The sequence below is a fragment of the Delphinapterus leucas genome, chromosome 8 (genome assembly GCF_059928025.1).
Source record: "Delphinapterus leucas isolate spDelLeu-1000000601 "Yukka" chromosome 8, BTC_Dleu_Yukka2, whole genome shotgun sequence".
Classification (NCBI taxonomy): domain Eukaryota; kingdom Metazoa; phylum Chordata; class Mammalia; order Artiodactyla; family Monodontidae; genus Delphinapterus; species Delphinapterus leucas.
Window position 1 is genome coordinate 85,680,141 of NC_143136.1, and position 22,969 is coordinate 85,703,109.

The 22,969-nt window shown below is 39.5% G+C and overlaps 1 long non-coding RNA gene across 1 annotated transcript in view; it reads right to left on the minus strand.

Moving 5' to 3' along the window:
* The window catches only part of LOC111172736 (uncharacterized), a 28,060-nt gene extending 15,331 nt beyond the window's left edge, over nucleotides 1–12,729 (minus strand). The window contains exon 1 of the long non-coding RNA XR_002644010.3: nucleotides 317–12,729. This is a non-coding gene — a long non-coding RNA (uncharacterized LOC111172736). The remainder of the gene's footprint in view (nucleotides 1–316) is intronic.
* Between the last annotated feature and the right edge of the window lie 10,240 nt (nucleotides 12,730–22,969).

Genomic DNA, 22,969 nt, shown 5'->3' on the forward strand with positions numbered 1-22,969 from the left:
AACCCAAGGGTTGGGCGCTGTGCAATGCTGACTGGCCTTCTCTGGTTGGCATCTGGCACTGGCCGGTCCTCTGACAAGCAGTCCACATGTGGTGGAAGGGGTACCTTCTCTGAGCACTCAGAACTCCTCAATGTCTGGTGGCTACACTTGGCTCCTTGCTTGAAGCTTTTTTTTACATCTTTCAAATAAGATCCTCTCTTGAGGTCCAGCTGAACGTTAGAAAGAATAATATATAACTGACCACATTCCCTCTCACCCACAAAAAACATAAAAGCACTCAGTGGAAAAACCCTTCAGAAATAGACAAAATGCGTACCTCTTAACATCTCCAGAATATTCCATCTTCAGAGGCTTCTTGAAGGCAACCACTGCAGCTAATAGCCCTGGCTCTCCACAAGTAGTGAATTGTGCTGGAGCCAGAAGTCTCCCAGCCCACTACTGTCAATATGACAGCTCCATATCCTTTATACTGTACTGCTTTAAAGGAAAAATGTCTGAGGAAAAAATGGAAACTGTGTAGGTAAATATGGCATATTGTTATCATTTTAAAATTCCAGGGAGATTCTTCAATATTTACAATTTTGATTTCCTTGCAGATGTTCTAAAACAATGGCACTGTTAAACCTTAAAATTAATACCTTATTATGTTTTTTATAAGCATCTCCCTAATTCCTTCTTTCTCTTTATTCATTTGATATTAGTTGAGCACCTCCTCTGTGCCAGGCACTGTGCTGAGCCCTGGTGAATAGAGCAGAAGGAGTCCCTGGGAATAAAGAAGGTAGCCATTGCAACCCATTGTGGTGTGTTACGTAAGTGCTTCTGCATGGCTAATTGAAACCTGTCTTACTAAAATTCAATCCCATTTCTCCTTGTTCTGCCCACGGAGTAGGTAAACAACAGCCAACAACAGCCAACATCCTCTCTAACGTCGCCTTCCTGATACTTAAAACGCTCAAGTTTCTTTTTTCTTGTTCAAAATAAACATATTTTTTCCACAAAGAAAAGAAGACTACAGTTGATGTGTGCAACAAGCCAATATAACTCCTTTGCTGTGTCATCACATTGTCATTGATATGAAAATATAGAATATGAGTTTTCAGTCACATTGAAGGGATAAAGGAAAGTAAAATCCCGTGTGATCAACCAGTTTCTCAGGCATTAATCTATACACTATTCCTGATAATGCCATTCTAAGAAAATGCATTATAGTGGAACAAAAATTTTGCATCATTGCACTAGCTGAGAAAAAAATAACTAATAGGTCTCTATCCCTTATGACTCATATCAGAGAACCCTGCCCCCAAAGAAATAAAGACACATTGTCACTGAACCACATTATTGTCCCTTAAGAAGACTATAAAATGAGTACCTCATTCATTCCTTGACATTGAACTTGTGCCAAAACTATTAAGAGCATGTATTAATAGATATCCCTAACGTGTAGGAAAGAATACAGAATAAAACACAAAATGAAATTAGTATTCACTTTTAATTTGTCTTTTATAAATGATTAAGTAAAGCATATGAAGGAAATAAAAGGGCAATAAATAGCCTTTTATCACAAACTAGGGGATTTCTCTTACTCCGGGCTTGATCACAACCAGTTTAGAAATATGCATAATCGCCTATGGTCAATATCATATCACTGCCAGATCACACATTCAACAGATAACCACTATTATTATAAAAGCGACTTCCTTGACCTCATTTTGGTCTGGCTAGGAATTCCTGTACTTTCCCAGATCAGTTGTCACACAGTACAAATCTTGTGCTGTGCATGTCAATTTGTACCAGTGTAAGTGACCGGTGCCTTACACAGCTTACTCTAAAACACACTTCTATGCATATGCATAGCACAAGTTCAAGAAATATGATCATAGTTGTTCTTGCAGTGCTTCTTAAAATCTGAAGTCTATGTGTGTTTTGCTATTATAGCTAAGGTACAGTGTGTGTTATTTGGCAGCTGAATTTGACATGAAAATATAAAAGGTTTGGGCAACCACATATTTGGAAATAGAAATCTTTCCTGAAAACATGGCTTTGGTTTTTAAACACAGCTAAATTTCTGGAAACTTCAATTTGTTAAAGACAGCCAAGACTTCAATCATATTTAACATATTCCTGGGGTTTACATATAGTGTTTCAAAGTAATAAACAACATCTTGTTTGGAGTAGCACGAAGAAAATGAGGCAAGCACTTCTTTAGAGTAAAAGCTCTACTTTTAAAAATAGTTTGGAGACTCATTCTTATGTTGGTGAAATCACAAAACACTATTCAGCAAACAAAACATGATGAGCTCAATTCAAGTTGGTAAACATTTTTAGCTGGCTTCATTTGTAGTAAGAATTTTAATGTAACGATAACTTCAAGAATGCATCCCTTATAATGGAAACTTGAGGGCCAAAACTTTTTTTTTAATTGTTAATAAGAACAATGGTGTCAAATTTGCACTGGAAAATCTGAAGAGATGTGATGACAACAGTAAATTGATTGTTTGAACAATTTTAAAAATCACATTACCATGCACTAAAACGCATCTGAATTTACTCACGAGCACTCTCACTGCAGTGACCAAAAAGCCCCCAGGCCTGATTCAGTAGCAGAAAATAGACTCCTTCCATAAGGTAGGATATATATACCTTACTTCCAGCACATAAAACTTGCAATAAAGCTGTAAATACTTCACATGCTTTTTCCTCATTGGTCTAAGGATAATAGTGATGTCTAAAAACCCTTAAGTCACTTAGTAAGAATAACAAGCACTTTTCAACAAGCAAGACATGACGAGCCAAAATAATACCATCCAAAGAAAGGAAGGCATAAGGAGCTTTCTCTATACTCTTTATAAGTCAGATCAAATTTCACTTAACCATGCTTTTTCCCTACACAGTGAACGGAACATTTGTTATAAGGATAACTACAGATTCACATCCAGATAATCTATGGCAAACCAACTGATAAACATACAAACATCTTGCCCTGTGGCCAATATTCCTTTATTTTGCCTGCATGTTATTCCTAATTTTTTAGATAATAAATATTTTATTTCTTGTGGTTGATAGGTAAACCATGGGAATTCATTTAAAAGTTTACAAGTCGGCGACATGTTATGCCCCTTTCTCACCACCTGTACTCAAAACCACTATTGGAGTGGACCTCAAGAGTACAAAGACCTTAGATCTGAGTTCGCCTGGGGCAGTGCTGATTTGCAGCTCTTTACCTGGCGTAATTATTAGTAACACAACTTTTCAGTCTCAGAAGTATCCCAGTTTGGATGATAAACTATATGGCCACCCTTCTTATAAGATAATGGATGCCATCTACTTGATAGGACTTCTGGGTACCAAGCATGTTTGCCTCGAGTATTTCCCCTAAACCAGACAGCACATAGTCGGAATTCTGCCAGCTACACTACAAATTCCTTGAGTCCTGAGATTGGGTTTTTATTTAACTGTGTGCAGCTAGTATGGTGTCAGTGCTAGTACAGTACAAATGCTAAATAAATGGTTTTTTGGATGAATGAAGAGTCATTCCTTTAGACAAAACATTGCCTGCTTTGGATATTCTCTTTTAAAATTACTAGAAGGAGAAGCACATGTATAAAATTGATAATGACCTTCAAAATCTGACCCCTTATCACCACCTCTACTGCTACTACTCTGGTCCAAGCTACTATCATCTCTTGTGTAGATTAATGCAACATCCTCCTCTCTGGTCTCTCTGTTTCTATTATTGCTTCCCTGGGGTATATTCTCAACACAGCAGCAAGTGACCTTGTTAAAGCTAAATCAGATGGTGTTACTCCCCATCTGACCCTGAGTAAAAGCTAGTCATTACAATAGCCTACGAGGAGCATTGTCAGATTTAGCAAATAAAAATATAAGGGCCCAGTTAAATGAATAATGTTTAGTACAAGCATGTTTCATACAATATTTGGGACATACTTGTACTTTTAAAAAGTATTTGTTGTTTAACTGAAATTAAATTAAAATTTAATGGAGCATCTATATTTTATCTGGCAAATCTTACAAGGATTTACCTGACTGGGCATATGTGTGCGCATGCACACACACACACACACCCCTACCTCAGCCCTCCTCTCCTGTTATCCTTCCTTTCCCTAGACGCCAGCCCAATGGCACTGACACTGACACCAGGCATACTTCTGCCTTGGGGTTTTGTGCTGGTTGTTTCCTGTCTAGAAATTTCTTTCCTTGGATACTGCTACCACTCACTACCTCACTTTCTTCAAAACTGTCTGCACCTTCTTAGGGAAGCTTTTCCTAGCCACCCTATCTAAAACCCAATCCCTTCCCAATTCCTATCTTCCTTCTGCACTTTGGTTTTTCCATTACTCTTATCATTTCCTAATATATTCTATATTTTACTCATTTATTTTGTACGTAAGCTCCTTGAGAGGAGGAATTTTTGTCTATTTTTCCCTCTGTTGTATCTCTAATTCCTAGAGTGGGCTCTGGCACAGATGAGGCCACATAAAAATGATCAGATTAATGAATGATCATCCATAGCAGTAGTAGTCATATTGTTATTGCTATCAATTTAAATTCTATATTGTCTGCAAAAGATTTGAATAGACATTTCGCCACAGGAGAAATACAAATGGCCAAAAAGCACGTAAAAACATACTCAACATAACTAAATATTAGGAGAATACAAAGTGAACCCACAATGAGATTCCACTTCAACCCCTTTAGGCTAGATACTGTCAAAAAAAGAGAAAATAACAAGCGTTGAAGAGGTTGTGGAGAGATTGGAACACTTGTGCACCACTAGTGGGAATGTAAAATGGTGCAGTCACTATGGAAAACAGCATGTCAGTTCCTCAAAACATTAAAAATAGAATTTCCATGTGATCCAGCAATTTCACTTCTGGGTGTGTATGCCCAAAAGAATCGAAAGCAGGGTCTTGAAGAGATACTTATACACCCAAGTTCATAGCAGCATTAGTCATAATAGCCAAATGGTGGAGGCAAACCAAGTGTTCAGGGATGAATGAATGATGAACAAAATGTGGTCTATATGTACTTACAATGGAATATTAGTCAGCCTTAAAAACGAAGGAGATTCTGACACATACTATGACATGGATGAACCTTGAAGACATTATTCCAAGTGCAATAGGCCAGTCACAAAAAGACAAACACGTAAGATCCCACTTATATGAGGTGCCTTGACTAGTCAAATTCACAAAGACAGAAAGTAGAATGGTAGTTCCCAGGGCCAGGGGTAGGGGAGAATGGGAAGTTGTAGTTTAATGGGTATCTAGTTTCAGGTTTGCAAGAAGAAAAGAGTTCAGTAGATTGGTTGCACAACAATGTGAATGTATTTAACACTCTTGAACTGTGTACTTAAAAACGGTTAAGGGCTTCCCTGGTGGCGCAGGGGTTGAGAGTCCACCTGCCAATGCAGGGGACACGGGTTCGTGCCCCGGTCCGGGAGGATCCCACATGCCGCGGAGCGGCTGGGCCCGTGAGCCATGGCCACTGAGCCTGCGCGTCTGGAGCCTGTGCTCCGCAACGGGAGAGGCCAGAACAGTGAGAGGCCCGCATACCGCAAAAACAAACAAACAAACAAAAAAAAAAAACTGTTAAGATAGTTGATTTTATGTTATGGGTACTTTACCATCAGTAAGTATTTTTAAAAATTGAAATAAGTAAATAAATAAATAAGTCAATGTAGTCTGAATCAGGACCAGGCAGGTTGTATCATTTTATCATTGAATCTTGACAGCAACACAGGCCATGGGTGATGTTATGCCCATGTCACGGACAGAGCAGCTAAAACCAAAAACCTCAGAATTCAGCAAAGATCATACTCCTGGTAAGTGGAGGGCTTGGGAGAGTGATGACTTCAAACCTGTGCTCTGTCCAGGAGCACATTCTGCTTCTCAGGCTAATGTTAATACCCCACTGAAAATCCCTGTGGTTTATTCTAGGGAGTCCAAACAGCATTCGTCATCATCCAATCACTCATATATGGGTTTGTCTTCATTTAACACCCATTGATTCAGAACTAACTAGATGCTGGGTTACAAAGACAAGGTCCCTGCCTCGCATGGTTTACATAGTCCAGCAGAGAGAAACAAGACATGAAAACAAAGGCCCTGGCATGTAACCGGAAATGTAATAGGTTTACAGCCTTCAGTTGGAGCCCAAAGGCAGAAAGGAGAATGCCCTAGTTAAGAAAAGGACAAAGGCAAGCTCTACCTTCTATGCAGTTTTACCCAAGACCAACTCTGAAGGATTCAAAGGAGCCAAAGAAGTGCTCCTGGAATGTCTGCAGTGATGACCGCCCTTCCTTTACCCTTTCATCCTTGCCTCCCAGACTTGGTCATTATGAAAATACCCCCATTTTCAGTAGAGGATGGGAGCATCAAAGAGCCAATATTAAATATGTTTTTAAAAGAAGTTTCTGATCTAAAAGAGGGAAGGGTCTGTAAGAATCTCCAACCCTCCACTTAGAGAAAAAGATGGTATGAAGTATTAAGTATTTGACTAAATATCTCACCCCATGGTCTCACAATGGGCAAATATAAGGAGAAAAAAGTCAATATTTTAAAACTATTTGCCTGACTGATTCACAGCTTACAGACTCTGACTCTCAAAATCCTTATAAAAAAAGAAAAAAAATGAAGATATTTTACAGTATTTTCCTGAGGAATAAATTTTTATATGTTCCCTATGCAAGCAGAAAGCAATAAGATACAGTAATTTTGGTAATAAACCTCAAGATAAGACTGTGAAAAATTAAAAAGGAAGTATCTATGGAGTCACCTCTAGATATGCCTAGGAGAACTTTGAAAGTATACACACCAAGGAGTGTAAGACCTTGGAAGGATAAGGAAGTCTTTTCAGCTCTTATTTTATATAATTTTATGAATATATGATGTGCTTTTGGCATTTTTCAAATAAAAAAAGAAAGCCGGACAAGGCTAATATTAAATGCTTTCATATATGGACATTTCAGTATAAAAGAAGGAAGTCCATCGTCAGTGACTATGTTGATTTACATAACAGACACCTTTATCCATCGTTAACAGGAAGTACTACAGCACAGTGGTTAGAAATGGGGGTTTTTAAGTCAGACACACTTTGGTTTGAATTTAAGCCTCATTCTCACTAGCTGTGAGACTGAAAAATTATGATTTACTCACTCTAAACTTATGTTCCTATCTGTAAAATGGGGATAATTATACCAATCTTTCAGATTTGTTGTTAAGATTTTAGAAGTTAACACATCTGATACATACCAAGGCCTCGGTTAAATACAATTATTAGAAGATTTCAGTTAACAAAAGAGACCAGGTGACTCTACAGTATCAGCACTAAATTAGCTGAATGTGGATATAAAAGAACAGGAACAACAAACTGATAACAGACTGCAAGGAAAGCCTGGATTTGATAATAAAGCAGATTAATCACTCAGATATTGATTAGGATAATAATGACACTAAATGTGTATCCTGTTTCTAAAGGCATCGTGTGCTTGCTCGCTCTTCTAGTTTCCTAAATAGTCCGCAAACTGAGGAAACTGATCTTGAGACTTAACCATGTATGATTAAAAATAATAGATGATATTGAAAGCATCTAGTTCAGCAAATGCTCTCAGCATTGAAAAGTCAAGGTACTGATGTTGCTTTTTAAGATAATATAAAGTGCCCCCAAAATGCTGATTGAATTTCTGAAAGGTAAACTGCTTAACAGAGAGGAATGAGGAGTTAGTTTTTAAAGAGTTAAAGGAAATGCAGATGAAATTTATCACAGTTAAGTACCAAACCAAGACAAGAAAAAAAAAGGTGATACAAACAAAAGTGGTTGCGCAGAGATTTTAAAAGCAAGCTGTTTGGACAGTTAGTGGAAATCTTTATGTTTACATAATAAAATCACATAAAATAAACAGAAATAACAAGGTTATGCTAAAAGGAAAATGGCAGGCAATGAACATGAAATCTACAAATATTTCAAATAATCCTAAACATCTTTCTATAAATGTTAAACTTAGCCTCCTCATTAAAGAAAAAAAAAATTTCTTTTAAGTCAGGGTTGGGTGGGGAAAGGGATTTAACAATGGAGAGGCATAGATTTGTCTTGCTGTCTCAGCAAATATTGTCATAAAACAATTTTGCTTTCCAACTTTATAAAAGAGAGCATGTGAGCGGTGTACACATACCAGAAGAAATAATTGTGGGCAGAGAAGTAAAGTTGGCACACTGGCCTTTTACCCCTCTCCTTCCGTTATAGGGATCTAATCATATCTGGGACACATATGCAAAGTTGGCGGACAGGGTAGATATTGACAGGGTAGGAAGCCAACCTTGCAGTGAAATGAGGAGGGTCCTGTCTCCTCCAAGAAAGCTCCACCCACAAACCAGCCAAAGAACAACTTTGTCTTACAGATAAGCGAAGCCAAGGCACTATTTCCAGAGTGTCACTTATGTTACCTGGGAGGAGGGAGAACACTCTAGATGTGTAGATTCTCCTGACCCCGTTTTCTCCTGCTTGTCCATTAGCGCAGATTAGTTTACTCTTCACATTGCCCCCTAGACACTAGGCAGAGAGAGCAAGTGGACTGAAGCAGAAACAAGCCTCAGATGAGAATGGGAAGTGGGCTAGGGGTAGAGCATGGTAGAGCAATAGCGTAAGGTATCAGGCCAGAAAAAAACAGGCTCTGATGGACATACGGCATCCATATTTTCCAAACCAAAACTCATGACACATAGCTTGACAAGTATGATTTTACTTATGGGAACAACAGGACAGAATATTTACAACCCAGGGTTGCCCTGGAAAATCTAGGATATATAAACACCACATCCATAAAGGCATTGAAAGTGGGAAGGCTAACATAACCTACTTGAGAATTCTGCACGTGCTGGTCAGCACATGTAAAAGCAAGTTTGTTAAGTCACCCCAGTCTCTATTTATTTCGATCACAGACATATTACATATTTTAGACACATTTAGGATCTCTATTCTAAAGACTTGCCGTAAGAATAGCAGGTGGTATCTGAATGAAATAGATTTTTACAGTTGAGTAGAAAAGTGTGCATAACATCAGATTAGTTTGCCAAGATTGCCAAACTTGTCTGCCCAGGCCTCGCAAGGCTACTAAACTTACCCATATAACCATGTAACGAAAGAGAGGTAATATTCTCAGAAAACCTGTGCACTCTGGCACACAACTTTCAGATTAGGCTCCACAAGTTTTCAGAAAGAAAATTAATTCAAATTTGTGCCACTTTTTTCTCGCCTTACATCCATTTAATTACTTGCATGTGAGAGTCATTGTTTCTTATATGACCACCCCCTCCCCCAAATACTTTAGTGAAAGCTTCTTGTAGAAAGAAAAACAAAGGTCAGTAACCTAATATCCCCAAGCAACTCTACAACAACAAACCAGGAAGGGAAAAAAGTGAAGAAATGCTCTGAATGGGGAAAAGATCTTTGTCTGTTTACTCTTTCAACAGTGAATAAAAGTTATGATTTTGCCAATAACTATGGATTGATAGTGTGCCCAATTTTTAAAGAATATATAAGGAGAGCCCATAAAATATGAGAGGAATGTTCTGTGTGAGGTCAGAAGCTTTTTGAAAACTAGAAATGTATCAAATACAATGTATCACCTTTGTCATGGCACCATAAATACTTGAAGTGGGGAAATGCCTGGGGATTATCTAAGAAAGGGAAAGCGCTTCTCTTGTACATGGGGAAACTGAGGCACAGCAGCATGTCCAAGGTTACCCAGCCAGCTGTAATGGAATCAAGGCAAACCCCAGCTCCTGCAGGGTTTACGGATGAGCTTACTCATCTGTAAAATGAGGGTGCCAAACTTCGAGGTCAATGCCAACCGCACCGCAACATCCTGCAATGCTGTATTGATTGATTGCTTTGTAATCTACTTATTTGTATTTTGGCTCTTAAATAAAGGTAAGGCTGCCAGGTCTGACATATTTCTAGCCCTTAGAAAGCTGACCTGACAGTAAAGCCCTTCCAAAACATTTATAGAGACAATGTTCAGAACAATTTGCAGAATTTAATAAGGTAACATATTTTGAAGCACGGGGCAGTTACAGGCAGCCAACCTGAGTGGATGCAGGCGAGGGAGGTATTATTTTTTTTAATTTTCAAGATGTCACTGACAAGGGAGACATATGCCAAATGGTAACACAGGTCTCTATTGAACTAAAACAAAACAAACAAACAAACAAACAAAAAAACCTTGAAAAAGGCATGAAGAGAAATGAGGAGCATGACACAAAAAGAATGGGTGAAACATCAAAATAGGATATTGAGAATTTTAATCAATACATTGATTAAAATTATTTGAAGCTTAAAGTCATATGATGCATCTTCTTTTCCACTTATACCTGCCTCCAAAACATGACCATGTAGGGGATTTCCAATATTTAATAACCTACTATAAATCCTGGAAAGATACTCTGAAATCAGAGTATATAAATCAGTATAAAATCAGAGTACATTCCTTTAATTGTTATACTTGTTATAATGTTTCTTATTTATCTTTACCATGAATTCTTACCAGTATTTCACATAGCTCTAAGGTAGAATTTATGCAATAAAAGAAAAAATGACTATGTAGCATAAATATTGAATGGATGGATGGATGACCAAATTGTTAAAAGCAGGAGTAGCCAATTAGTTACTATCTAAAAAAAATTGTCAATCAGATGTACTATACTTTACATATATTATAGGTAAGATGATTTAAAACACAGTAAGTCAGCGAACAGAAGATTCTTTTAGGGTTACAGAGTACTTTTTTCATTATACATAGATTTAGCCAAATATTGACACCACTAAAATCATGATTGGAGGCAATTAAGAAAACCAAGAATACTTGGAAAAATTTGTTGGGAATTCTGGTTGCCTGGTTACCTGACTGACTTCCCATCCCGTCAGATAACCAGGTAAACTTTCAGATCTTTGAGGCATTTTTCCCTACATTGATAGAAGTGCAAACACTTTACACTTAGACCTGGTTTTGAGCTCATCGCTTATTAGCTGGTGTTTGATCCTGGACAAATTACTTAACTTTTCAGTGACTATTTCACTTGTCTGTAACAATAATAACGTTTGAGTCACTAGATTCTTAAAATGATTAAATTAGATAGTAGCTCAAAAATAGCCGTCATGGTATATGGCACACAGGAAGCATCCAATGAGTGGAGGTAGTCATAGTTGTAGTAATGAGAGTAATAATGGTCCCTATTGTTTTTTTTTTTTCTATTGTGGCACGTTGTTGTGAAATCAACACAGGTTTTGGATTCAGAGAGCATTGGGTTTAAAGCCAGGCTCTATGCTTTGTGACTGGGTGACAAGATATTTCCTCTTGTTTAATTTCTCCTTCTGTAAAATGAAGGCCATAACACCTTATTCTTACTAATCTTATAAAAATTAAATGAGATAGTATGTTAGCACTATGCAGTAGTACCTGGCACAACAGCAGTAATCATAAAGAAATATCACTTCCCAACATTTCTCGTCCCCACAATTCCCTCATTCCTTTATTCATTCATTCACAAGCATTACCGAGCCCTGCAAATACAAAAGGAGTAAGACTGCCAATCCTGGTTTCAAGAAGAGGGTAAAGGGGCAAAGAAAGAGATTATAGGATGTAGTGGCAAATAATTTAAGGGAGGTGTAAACCGTTGCTTGAGAGCACAAACGAGAAAAGCCTAAAGCTTTCTTGAAAAGTCTTAAAACGATAATAAAAATTAGGCCACGTAACACACACTAGAAAGGCTACAACCAAACAGCAACAATAGAAAATAACACATGTGGAGGAGCTTCAAGATGGTGTAAGAGTAAGACGGCGGAGATCACCTTCCTCCCCACAGATACATCAGAAATACATCTACATGTGGAACAGCTCCTACAGAACACCTGCTGAACGCTGGCAGAAGACCTCAGACCTCCCAAAAGGCAAGAAACCCCCCCACGTACCTGGGTAGGGAAAAAGAAAGAATAAACAGAGACAAAAGAATAGGGACGGGACCTGCACCAGTGGCAGGGAGCTGTGAAGGAGGAAAGGATTCCACACACTGGGAAGCCCCTTCGCGGGTGGAGAAGGGGGGTGGCAGAGGCGGGAAGCTTCAGAGCCATGGAGGAGAGCGCAGCCACAGGGGTGCGGAGGGCAAAGCTGTGAGATTCCCACACAGAGGATCCAACCAGCACTCCCCAGCCCCAGAGGCTTGTCTGCTCACCCGCCGGGGCAGGCGGGGCTGGGAGCTGAGGCTCGGCTTCGGTCAGATCCCAGGGAGAGGACTGGGGTTGGCGGCTTGAACACAGGCTGAAGGGGGCTAGTGCGCCACAGCTAGCCAGGAGGGAGTCCGGGAAAAGTCTGGACTTGCCGAAGAGGCAAGAGACTTTTTCTTGCCTCTTTGTTTCCTGGTGCGCGAGGAGAGGGGATTAAGAGCGCTGCTTAAAGAAGCTCCAGAGACGGGTGCGAGCCGCGGCTATCAGCGCGGACCCCAGAGACGGGCATGAGACACTAAGGCTGCTACTGCAGCCACCAAGAAGCCTGTGTGCGAGCACAGCTCACTCTCCACACCGCCCCTCCCGGGAGCTTGTGCAGCCCGCTGCTTCCAGGGTCCCGTGATCCAGGGACAACTTCCCTGGGAGAACGCACGGCGCGCCTCAGGCTGGTGCAACGTCACACTGGCCTCTGTCGCTGCAGGCTCGCCCCGCATTCTGTGCCCCTCCCTCCCCCCGGCCTGAGTAAGCCAGAGGCCCCAAATCAGCTGCTCCTTTAACCCCGTCCTGTCTGAGCGAACAGACGCCCTCAGGCAACCTACACGCGGAGGCGGGGCCAAATCCAAAGCTGAAGCCCAGGAGCTGTGCGAACAAACAAGAGAAAGGGAAATTTCTCCCAGCAGCCTCAGAAGCAGCGGATTAAATCTCCACAATCAACTTGATGTACCCTGCATCTGTGGAATACCTGAATAGACAACGAATCATCCCAAATTGAGGAGGTGGACTTTGGGAGCAAAGATATATTTTTTCCCCCTTTTCTCTTTCTGTGAGTGTATATGTATATGCTTCTCTCTGTGATTTTTGTCTGTATAGCTTTGCTCTTACCATTTGTCCTAGGGTTCTGTCCGTCCATTTTTTGTTGTTGTTTTTACTTTTAAAATTTTTTCTCTTAATAATTATTTTTTATACTTTATTTTATTTAACTTTATTTTATTTTATTTTATCTTCTTTCTTCCTTCCTTCCTTTCTTTCTTTCTTTCTATTTTTTCTCCCTTTTATTCTGAGCCATGTGGATGAAAGGCTCTTGATACTCCAGCCAGGAGTCAGTGCTGTGCCTCTGAGGTGGGAGAGCCAACTTCAAGACACTGGTCCACAAGAGACCTCCCAGCTCCACATAATATCAAACGGCAAAAATCTCCCCGGAGATCTCCATCACAAGGCCAAGACCCAGCTTCACTCAACGACCAGCAAGCTACAGTGCTGGACACCCTATGCCAAACAACTAGCAAGACAGGAACACAACCCCATCCATTAGCAGAGAGGATGCCAAAAATCATAATAAGGCCACAGACACCCCAAAACACACCACCAGACATGGACTTGCCCACCAGAAAGACAAGATCCAGCCTCATCCACCAGAACACAGGCACTAGTCCTCTCCACCAGGAAGCCTACACAGCCCACTGAACCAACATTAGCCACTGGGGGCAGACACCAAAAACAACGGGAACTACGAACCTGCAGCCTGCAAAAAGAAGACCCCAAACACAGTAAGTTAAGCAAAATGAGAAGACAGAAAAACACACAGCAGATGAAGGAGCAAGGTAAAACCCACCAGACCTAACAAATGAAGAGGAAATAGGCAGTCTACCTGAAAAAGAATTCATAATAATGATAGTAAAGATGATCCAAAATCTTGGATATAGAATAGAGAAAATACAAGAAACGTTTAACAAGGACCTAGAAGAACTAAAGAGCAAACAAACAATGATGAACAACAAAATAAATGAAATGAAAAATTCTCTAGAAGGAATCAATAGCACAATAACTGAGGCAGAAGAATGGATAAAAGACCTGGAAGATAAAATAGTAGAAATAACTACTGCAGAGCAGAATAAAGAAAAAAGAATGAAAAGAACTAAGGACAGTCTCAGAGACCTCTGGGACAGCATTAAATGCACCAACATTTGAATTCTAGGGGTCCCAGAAGAAGAAGAGAAAAAGAAAGGGGCTGAGAAAATATTTGAAGGGATTATAGTTGAAAACTTCCCTAATATGGGAAAGGAAATAGTTAATCAAGTCCAGGAAGCACAGAGAGTCCCATACAGGATAAATCCAAGTAGAAACACGCCAAGAAACATATTAATCAAACTATCAAAAATTAAATACAAAGAAAACGTATAAAAGCAGCAAGGGAAAAACAAAAAATAACACACAAGGGAATCCCCATAAGGATAACAGCTGATCTTTCAGCAGAAACTCTGCTAGCCAGAAGGGAGTGGCAAGACATATTTAAAGTGATGAAGGAGAAAAACCTACAACCAAGATTACTCTACACAGCAAGGATCTCATTCAGATTTGATGTAGGAATTAAAATCTTTACAGACAAGCAAAAGCTAAGAGAATTCAGCACCACCAAACCAGCTTTACAACAAATGATAAAGGAACTTTTTTAGGCAGGAAACACAAGAGAAGGAAAAGACCTACAATAACAAACCCAGAACAATTAAGAAAATGGGAATAGGAACATACATATCGATAATTACCTTAAATGTAAATGGATTAAATGCTCCAACCAAAATACATAGACTAGCTGAATGGATACAAAAACAAGACCCGTATATATGCTGTCTACAAGAGACCCACATCAGACCTAGGGACACATACAGACTGAAAGTGAGGGGATGGAAAAAGATATTCCATGCAAATGGAAATCAAAAGAAAGCTGGAGTAGCAATTCTCATATCAGACAAAAGAGACTTTAAAATAAAGACTATTATAAGAGACAAAGAAGGACACTACATAATGATCAAAGGATAGATCCAAGAAGAAGATATAACAATTGTAAATATTTATGCACCCAATATAGGAGCACCTCAATACATAAGGCAAATACTAACAGCCATAAAAGGGGAAATTGACAGTAACACAATCATAGTAGGGGACTTTAACACCTCACTTTCACCCATGGACAGATCATCCCAAATGAAAATAAATAAGGAAACACAAGCTTTAAATGATACATTAAACAAGATGGACTTAATTGACATTTCTAGGACATTCCATCCAAAAACAACAGAATACACATTCTTCTCAAGTGCTCATGGAACATTCTCCAGGAGAGATCATATCTTGGGTCACAAATCAAGCCTTGGTAAATAGAAGAAAATTGAAATCGTATCAAGTATCTTTTCTGACCACAACGCTATGAGACCAGATATCAATTACAGGAAAAATCTGTGAAAAATACAAACACATGGAGGCTAAACAATACACTACTTAATAACCAAGAGATCACTGAATAAATCAAAGAAGAAATCAAAAAATTCCTAGGAAAAAATGGCAATCAAAACATGACGACCCAAAACCTATGGGATGCAGCAAAAGCAGTTCTAAGAGGGAAGTTTACAGCAATACAATCCTACCTTAAGAAACAAGAAACATCTCAAATAAACAACCTAACCTTACACCTAAAGCAATTAGAGAAAGAAGAACAAAAAAACCCCCAAAGTTAGCAGAAGGAAAGAAATCATAAAGAGCAGATCAGAAATAAATGAAAAAGAAATGAAGGAAATGATAGCAAACATCAATAAAAGTAAAAGCTGGTTCTTTGAGAAGATAAACAAAATTGATAAACCGTTAGCCAGACTCATCAAGAAAAAAGGAGAAGGCTCAAATCAATGGAATTAGAAATGAAAAAGGAGAAGGAACAACTGACACTGCAGAAATACAAAGTATCATGAGAGATTACTACAAGCAACTCTATGCCAATAAAATGGACAACCTGGAAGAAATGGACAAATTCTTAGAAAAGTGCAACCTTCCGAGGCTGAACCAGAAAGAAATAGAAAATATGAACAGACCAATCACAAGCACTGAAATTGAAACTGTGATTAAAAATCTTCCAACAGGGCTTTCCTGGTGGCGCAGCGGTTGAGAGTCTGCCTGCCTATGCAGGGGACGCGGGTTCGTGCCCCGGTCTGGGAAGATCCCACGTGCCGCGGAGCGGCTGAGCCCGTGAGCCATGGCTGCTGAGCCTGTGCGTCCGGAGCCTGTGCTCCGCAACGGGAGAGGCCACAACAGTGAGAGGCCCGCGTACCGCAAAAAAAAAAAAAAAAAAAAAAATCTTCCAACAACCAAAAGCCCAGGACCAGATGGCTTCACAGGCAAATTCTATCAAACATTTAGAGAAGAGCTAACACCTATCCTTCTCAAACTCCTCCAAAATATAGCAGAGGGAGGAACACTCTCAAACTCATTCTACAAGGCCACCATCACCCTGATACCAAAACCAGACAAAGATGTCACAAAGAAAGAAAACTACAGGCCAATATCACTGATGAACATAGATGCAAAAATCCTCAACAAAATACTAGCAAACAGAATCCAATAGCACATTAAAAGGATCATACACGATGATCAAGTGGGGTTTATCCCAGGAATGCAAGGATTCTTCAATATATGCAAATCAATCAATGTGATACACCATACTAACAAATTGAAGGAGAAAAACCATATGATCATCTCAATAGATGCAGAGAAAGCTTTCAACAAAATTCAACACCCATTTATGATAAAAACCCTGCAGAAAGTAGGCATAGAGGGAACTTTCCCCAACATAATAAAGGCCATATATGACAAACCCACAGCCAACATCATCCTCAATGGTGAAAAACTGAAAGCATTTCCACTAAGATCAGGAACAAGACAAGGTTGCCCACTCTCACCACTCTTATTCAACATAGTTTTGGAAGTTTTAGCCACAGCAATCAGAGAAGAAAAGGAAATAAAAGGAATCCAAATCAGAAAAGAAGAGGTAAAGCTGTCACTGTTTGCAGATGACATGATACTATACATAGAGAATCCTAAAGATGCTACCAGAAAACTACTAGAGCTAATCAATGAATTTGGTAAAGTTGCAGGATACAAAATTAATGCACAGAAATCTCTAGCATTCCTATACACTAATGATGAAAAATCTGAAAGTGAAATCAAGAAAGCACTCCCATTTACCATTGCAACAAAAAGAATAAAATATCTAGGAATAAACCTACCTAAGTAGACAAAAGACCTGTATGCAGAAAATTATAAGACACTGATGAAAGAAATTAAAGATGATACAAATAGATGGACAGATATACCATGTTCTTGGATTGGAGGAATCAACATTGTGAAAATGACTCTACTACCCCAAGCAATCTACAGATTCAATGCAATCCCTATCAAACCACCACTGGCATTTTTCACAGAACTAGAACAAAAAATTTCACAATTTATATGGAAACACAAAAGACCCCGAATAGCCAAAGCAATCTTCAGAACAAAAAACGTAGCTGGAGGAATCAGGCTCCCTGACTTCAGACTATACTACAAAGCTACAGTAATCAAGACAGTATGGTACTGGCACAAAAACAGAAAGATAGATCAATGGAACAGGATAGAAAGCCCAGAGATAAACCCATGCACATATGGTCACCTTATCTTTGATAAAGGAGGCAGGAATGTACAGTGGAGAAAGGACAGCCTCTTCAATAAGTGGTGCTGGGAAAACTGGACAGGTACATGTAAAAGTATGAGATAAGATCACTCCCTAATACCATACAGAAAAATAAAATCAAAATGGATTAAAGACCTAAATGTAAGGCCCGACACTATCAAACTCTTAGAGGAAAACATAGGCAGAACGCTCTATGACATAAATCACAGCAAGATCCTTTTTTTTTTTTTTTTGCAGTACGTGGGCCTCCTGCGGAGCACAGGCTCTGAACACGCCGGCCCAGCGGCCATGGCTCACGGGCCCATCTGCTCCGCGGCATATGGGATCTTCCCGGACCGGGTCACGAACCCACGTACCCCTGCATCAGCAGGCGGACTCCCAACCACTGCGCCACCAGGGAAGCCCCACAAAATCCTTTTTGACCCACCTCCTAGAGAAATGGAAATAAAAACAAAAATAAACAAATGGGACCTAATGAAACTTCAAAGCTTTTGCACAGCAAAGGAAACCATAAACAAAACCAAAAGACAACCCTCAGAATGGGAGAAAATATTTGCAAATGAAGCAACTGACAAAGGATTAATCTCCAAAATTTACAAGCAGCTCATGCAGCTGAATATCAGAAAACAAACAACCCAATCCAAAAATGGGCAGAAGACCTAAATAGACATTTCTCCAAAGAAGATATACAGATTGCCAACAAACACATGAAAGAATGCTCAACATCACTGATCATTAGAGAAATGCAAATCAAAACTACAATGAGGTATCATCTCACACCGGTCAGAGTGGCCATCGTCAAAAAATCTACAAACAGTAAATGCTGGAGAGGGTGTGGAGAAAAGGGAACCATCTTGCACTGTTGGAGGGAATGTAAATTGATACAGCCACTATGGAGAACAGTATGGAGGTTCCTTAAAAATCTAAAAATAGAACTACCATACGACCCAGCAATTCCACTACTGGGCATATACCCTGAGAAAACCATAATTCAAAAAGAGTCATGTACCACAATGTTCACTGCAGCACTATTTACAATAGCCAGGACATGGAAGCAACCTAAGTGTCCACTGACAGATGAATGGCTAAAGAAGATGTGGCACATATATACAATGGAATATTACTCAGCCATAAAAAGAAACGAAATTGAGTTATTTATAGTGAGGTGGATGGACCTAGAGTCTGTCATACACAGTGAAGTAAGTCAGAAATAGAAAAACAAATACCATATGCTAACACATATATATGGAATCTAAGGAAAAAAAAAAAGTCATGAAGAACGTAGGGGTAAGACGGGAATAAAGACACAGACCTACTAGAGAACGGACTTGAGGATATGGGGAGGGGGAAGGGTAAGCTGTGACAAAGTGAGAGAGTGGCATGGACATATATACACTACCAAACGTAAAATAGATAGGTAGTAGGAAGCAGCTGCGTAGCACAGGGAGATCAGCTCGGTGCTTTGTGACCACCTAGAGGGGTGGGATAGGGAGGGTGGGAGGGAGGGAGACGCAAGAGGGAAGAGATATGGGAACATATGTATATGTATAACTGATTCACTTTGTTATAAAGCAGAAACGAACACACCATTGTAAAGCAATTATACTCCAATAAAGATGTTAAAAAGAAAAAGAACATGTGGTTGGCAGGGATGTGGAGAAATTGGAACCATCATGCATTTCTTCTGGGAATATAAAACAATACAGCTATGGAAAACAGTTTGCCGGTTCCTCAAAAAGTGAGACATAGAATTGAGACCCAGCCATTTCACTCGTAGGTATATCCCCAAAAGAGCAGAAAACAGGTCTTCGAACAAAAACTTGTAGAGACAAATGTTCATAGCAGCACTATTCACAGTCACCAAAAGGTGGAAACAACCTAAGTGTCCATCAATAGATGAATGGATAAGCCAAAGGTGATCTATCCACATAATGGAATAGTATTCAGCCATGGTAAGGAATGAAGTATTGATGCATGCTACAGCAGGGATGAACTGTGAAAACATTATGTTACGTGAAAGAAGCCAGCGACAAAAGACCATGTATGATGTGATTCCATTTATATAAAATGTCCAGAAGAGAAAAATCCAAGGAGACAGAAAGTAGATTTGTGTTTGATTAGGGCTGAGGGAAATGGAGGGTTGGGTGGAAAGGGATGATAGCTAAAGGGTACAAGATTTCTCTTTGTAGTGATGAAAAGATTCTAAATTGACTTGGGTGGTGGCTGCACATATCTGTGAATATACTAAAAACCATTGAATTGTAGGCTTGGCTTTAAATGGGTCAATTATATGGTATATGAATTATACCTCAATAAGGCTGTTTTAAAAAAGAGAGAGAGAGAAGCTAAAAATTAAAATATTAAAACACACACACGCTGTCCTAGGTGTTTGGACAGACTCTGCCAGATCCATTATGGATAGTCTCAATTAGTGACCCTTCCAGTGCTGGAACTGATTTAGAAAAACATAAACAAAATTAAGAGTGTGTCAGGCAGGGGCTTCCCTGGTGGCGCAGTGGTCGAGAGTCTGCCTGCCGATGTAGGGGACACGGGTTCGAGCCCTGGTCTGGGAGGACCCCACATGCCGCATACTAACTGGGCCCGTGAGCCACAACTACGGAGCCTGCGCGTCCGGAGCCTGTGCTCCGCAACGAGAGGCCGCGACAGTGAGAGGCCCGCGCACCGCGATGAAGAGTGGCCCCCGTTTGCCGCAATTGGAGAGAGCCCTCGCGCAGAAACGGAGACCCAACACAGCCAAAAATAAATAAATAAATTAAAAAAAAAAAAAAAAGTGTGTCAGGCAGAGAAGGTAAGAATGGAACAACACATCCAAAGCCTGAAGCAGTGAATGGTGCTAGCATGTTCTGAAGCATTGAGATGTTGAGCGGGAGCTGGGCCGTGAGGACAGTGGCAGGAGAGCAACACTGTGGAGTTGAGAGTAGTTGTCCCAGAATATAGCAGTGGCCTGGAAAGCAGGCTTCAGAGTGACTCCATCACTCACTGAGTATGTGCGCAGGCAAATTTGTGATCCTTCTTAAGCATCCATTTCCTGTAATTGGGAATAAACACCATGCCCCCCTCACAAGATACTGTACTTTGAGGATTTAATGAAGCAAGATAGGTAAAGCGTATAGTCAAAGCCTGGCAAACAGTATGCAGTCAATAAGCGTTAGTGCCCTGAGCTCTTGGGAAGCTAAAGGAGTTCAAAATGAGAAATTACCAGTTATCAGCAAAATGTTACAGCTGATGATAAAGGTTTCAAGCTTTTTGAGTTTTGAGTAATTTATACACATTGCCACTAATTTAACTTCCTCTGATCCATCAAGAAAAATACATGTTTTTAAAAGAAAATCTCTAGAGAATTATGGTAACTGTCCCCTAGACTAATGGTACTGATCTGGCCTCAGTAGCTCAAGCTTAGCCAGAAAAATAACAAGTTCCTATTACGATGATATTCTAATTAAATATCCCAAACTTTATTCCAGGTATACCCAATCCAATATTGGCAGAGATAATTCAAGCAAGAACATTCTAGCCAGTAAATAATAAATTCTCAGAAGCCAAAATTTCCATTTACACCTGTAAATAGAAAATTCAATTTAATGCAAATTGTTAAATAATAAGACCAGTGGGCAATGAACCATACTAAACACATCATATGAAATGGATCAGTCATGCAGCATGGTGACCAGGAAAGAAATCTGTGACACGTTCTGTAGCTAAATGCTATGTGTTTACACATGCAAGCACACGCATGCAGACGCACACAACAAGATGCTACCACAGAGACACAGCATGCGTGTGAAAGATGGAGAAATTCTGAATGAGTAGCTGGTTGCATTCCTCTGTGTTTAAAATCTTTTGCTCACCTTCCATAGGATCACCTAACCATGAAGAATGCTATTTTATACAATGCTTGGCAGAGCAGTTGTTAGGAAGGGGAATCCAGTAAATGGCTTTGCTGAAGGTAAAAATCATTAAGACGGGGATTCAGGCATGTTCTTTATTGAGACCTCCTTCTTGAGCAAGTTCAAAAGTCACCATCCACAAATTTAAAATCAGCAACATACTTACACAAAATACTTACAGAATTCCTCTGATTGAGGCACAGAAGATTAAAATAAGTCAACATAGATCATTTTTTCCTACCTTAATCTGGACAATAGGACATGGCTCAGGCATCAGAGATTTTGGAGATCATTCAACATGCTAGATGCAGGATGTATCTTATAGCGCATCTGGAGAGCAAGGGACTTGGAAGAGAAAAGTTTGGAAGAAAATAGGTTTGATTTTTAAATGTTTTCCAGCTCTTTTTTAAAATAAGCTATCATGCATCTCAGCTTGGAAACAATTTAAAAGAAACAATCAAGTGGATCATCTTTCACCATAGTCACGAAGGTGCTGACACCCTAACGTAGGCTGTTTTAACAAGAGAGCAAAATCCTTAATGCTAATGTAGCACTTTGCTTTTTGAGTTCCCAGAGTCTGAAGAGTATGCAGACCAAAAAGCTTAGCAAATCTTGGGAGCAAATTATTTTTATTTTTTCATATGTGTTTGTGAATTACCTGTTTGCTTGGTGCTGAGAAATTTCACAGGAAGTGGGACTTTCAGGGCTAAAACCAGAAAATGCCAGGGCAAACCAGGGCAAGATGGTTACCTTATGTGTTTATCAACAAAAGACTAAAACCAACATATAATCTCTACACACCCATCAACACACCTATGTTGAAATAATTTTAAAATAATGGCATTCAAAAATGAAAATGTAAAATGTTCAGCTAAACCATTAATCATTCATTCTCCTCAGTACCCTTTAGTTACTTCCACTTCCTTGCCCTCCGATCAAATCTTAAAGGAAGTTTTCAAAGATATTTTCCAATCAGAAGGTCCCACAGTCAACCGAAGAACTTGCCCTAAGCTCATTGGTCTTCAGGCATGTAGAAAGTTTGGGGGAAAAAAAGTTTTTGATGTAAAATCATTTCTACACTGATTCAGAGAACCGATTCAACGTTTTGAATAGTTCAAGTCAAATTTATGCCTGAAATATTGATATAATTAAGGAAATAAAAATATTATCTGGAATATGTCTTTAACCCAACCAAAAGAAAACATCAGGTCCTTTTCTTTGTTATATCATTTGAGCTTAGCATTTTCTTCTTGCTAAGAAATCTGTTAATGAGGCTAATACAGCAAAAGAAAGTGTTTATGTTTGCCCACCTTAATCACTCTCCACTTTC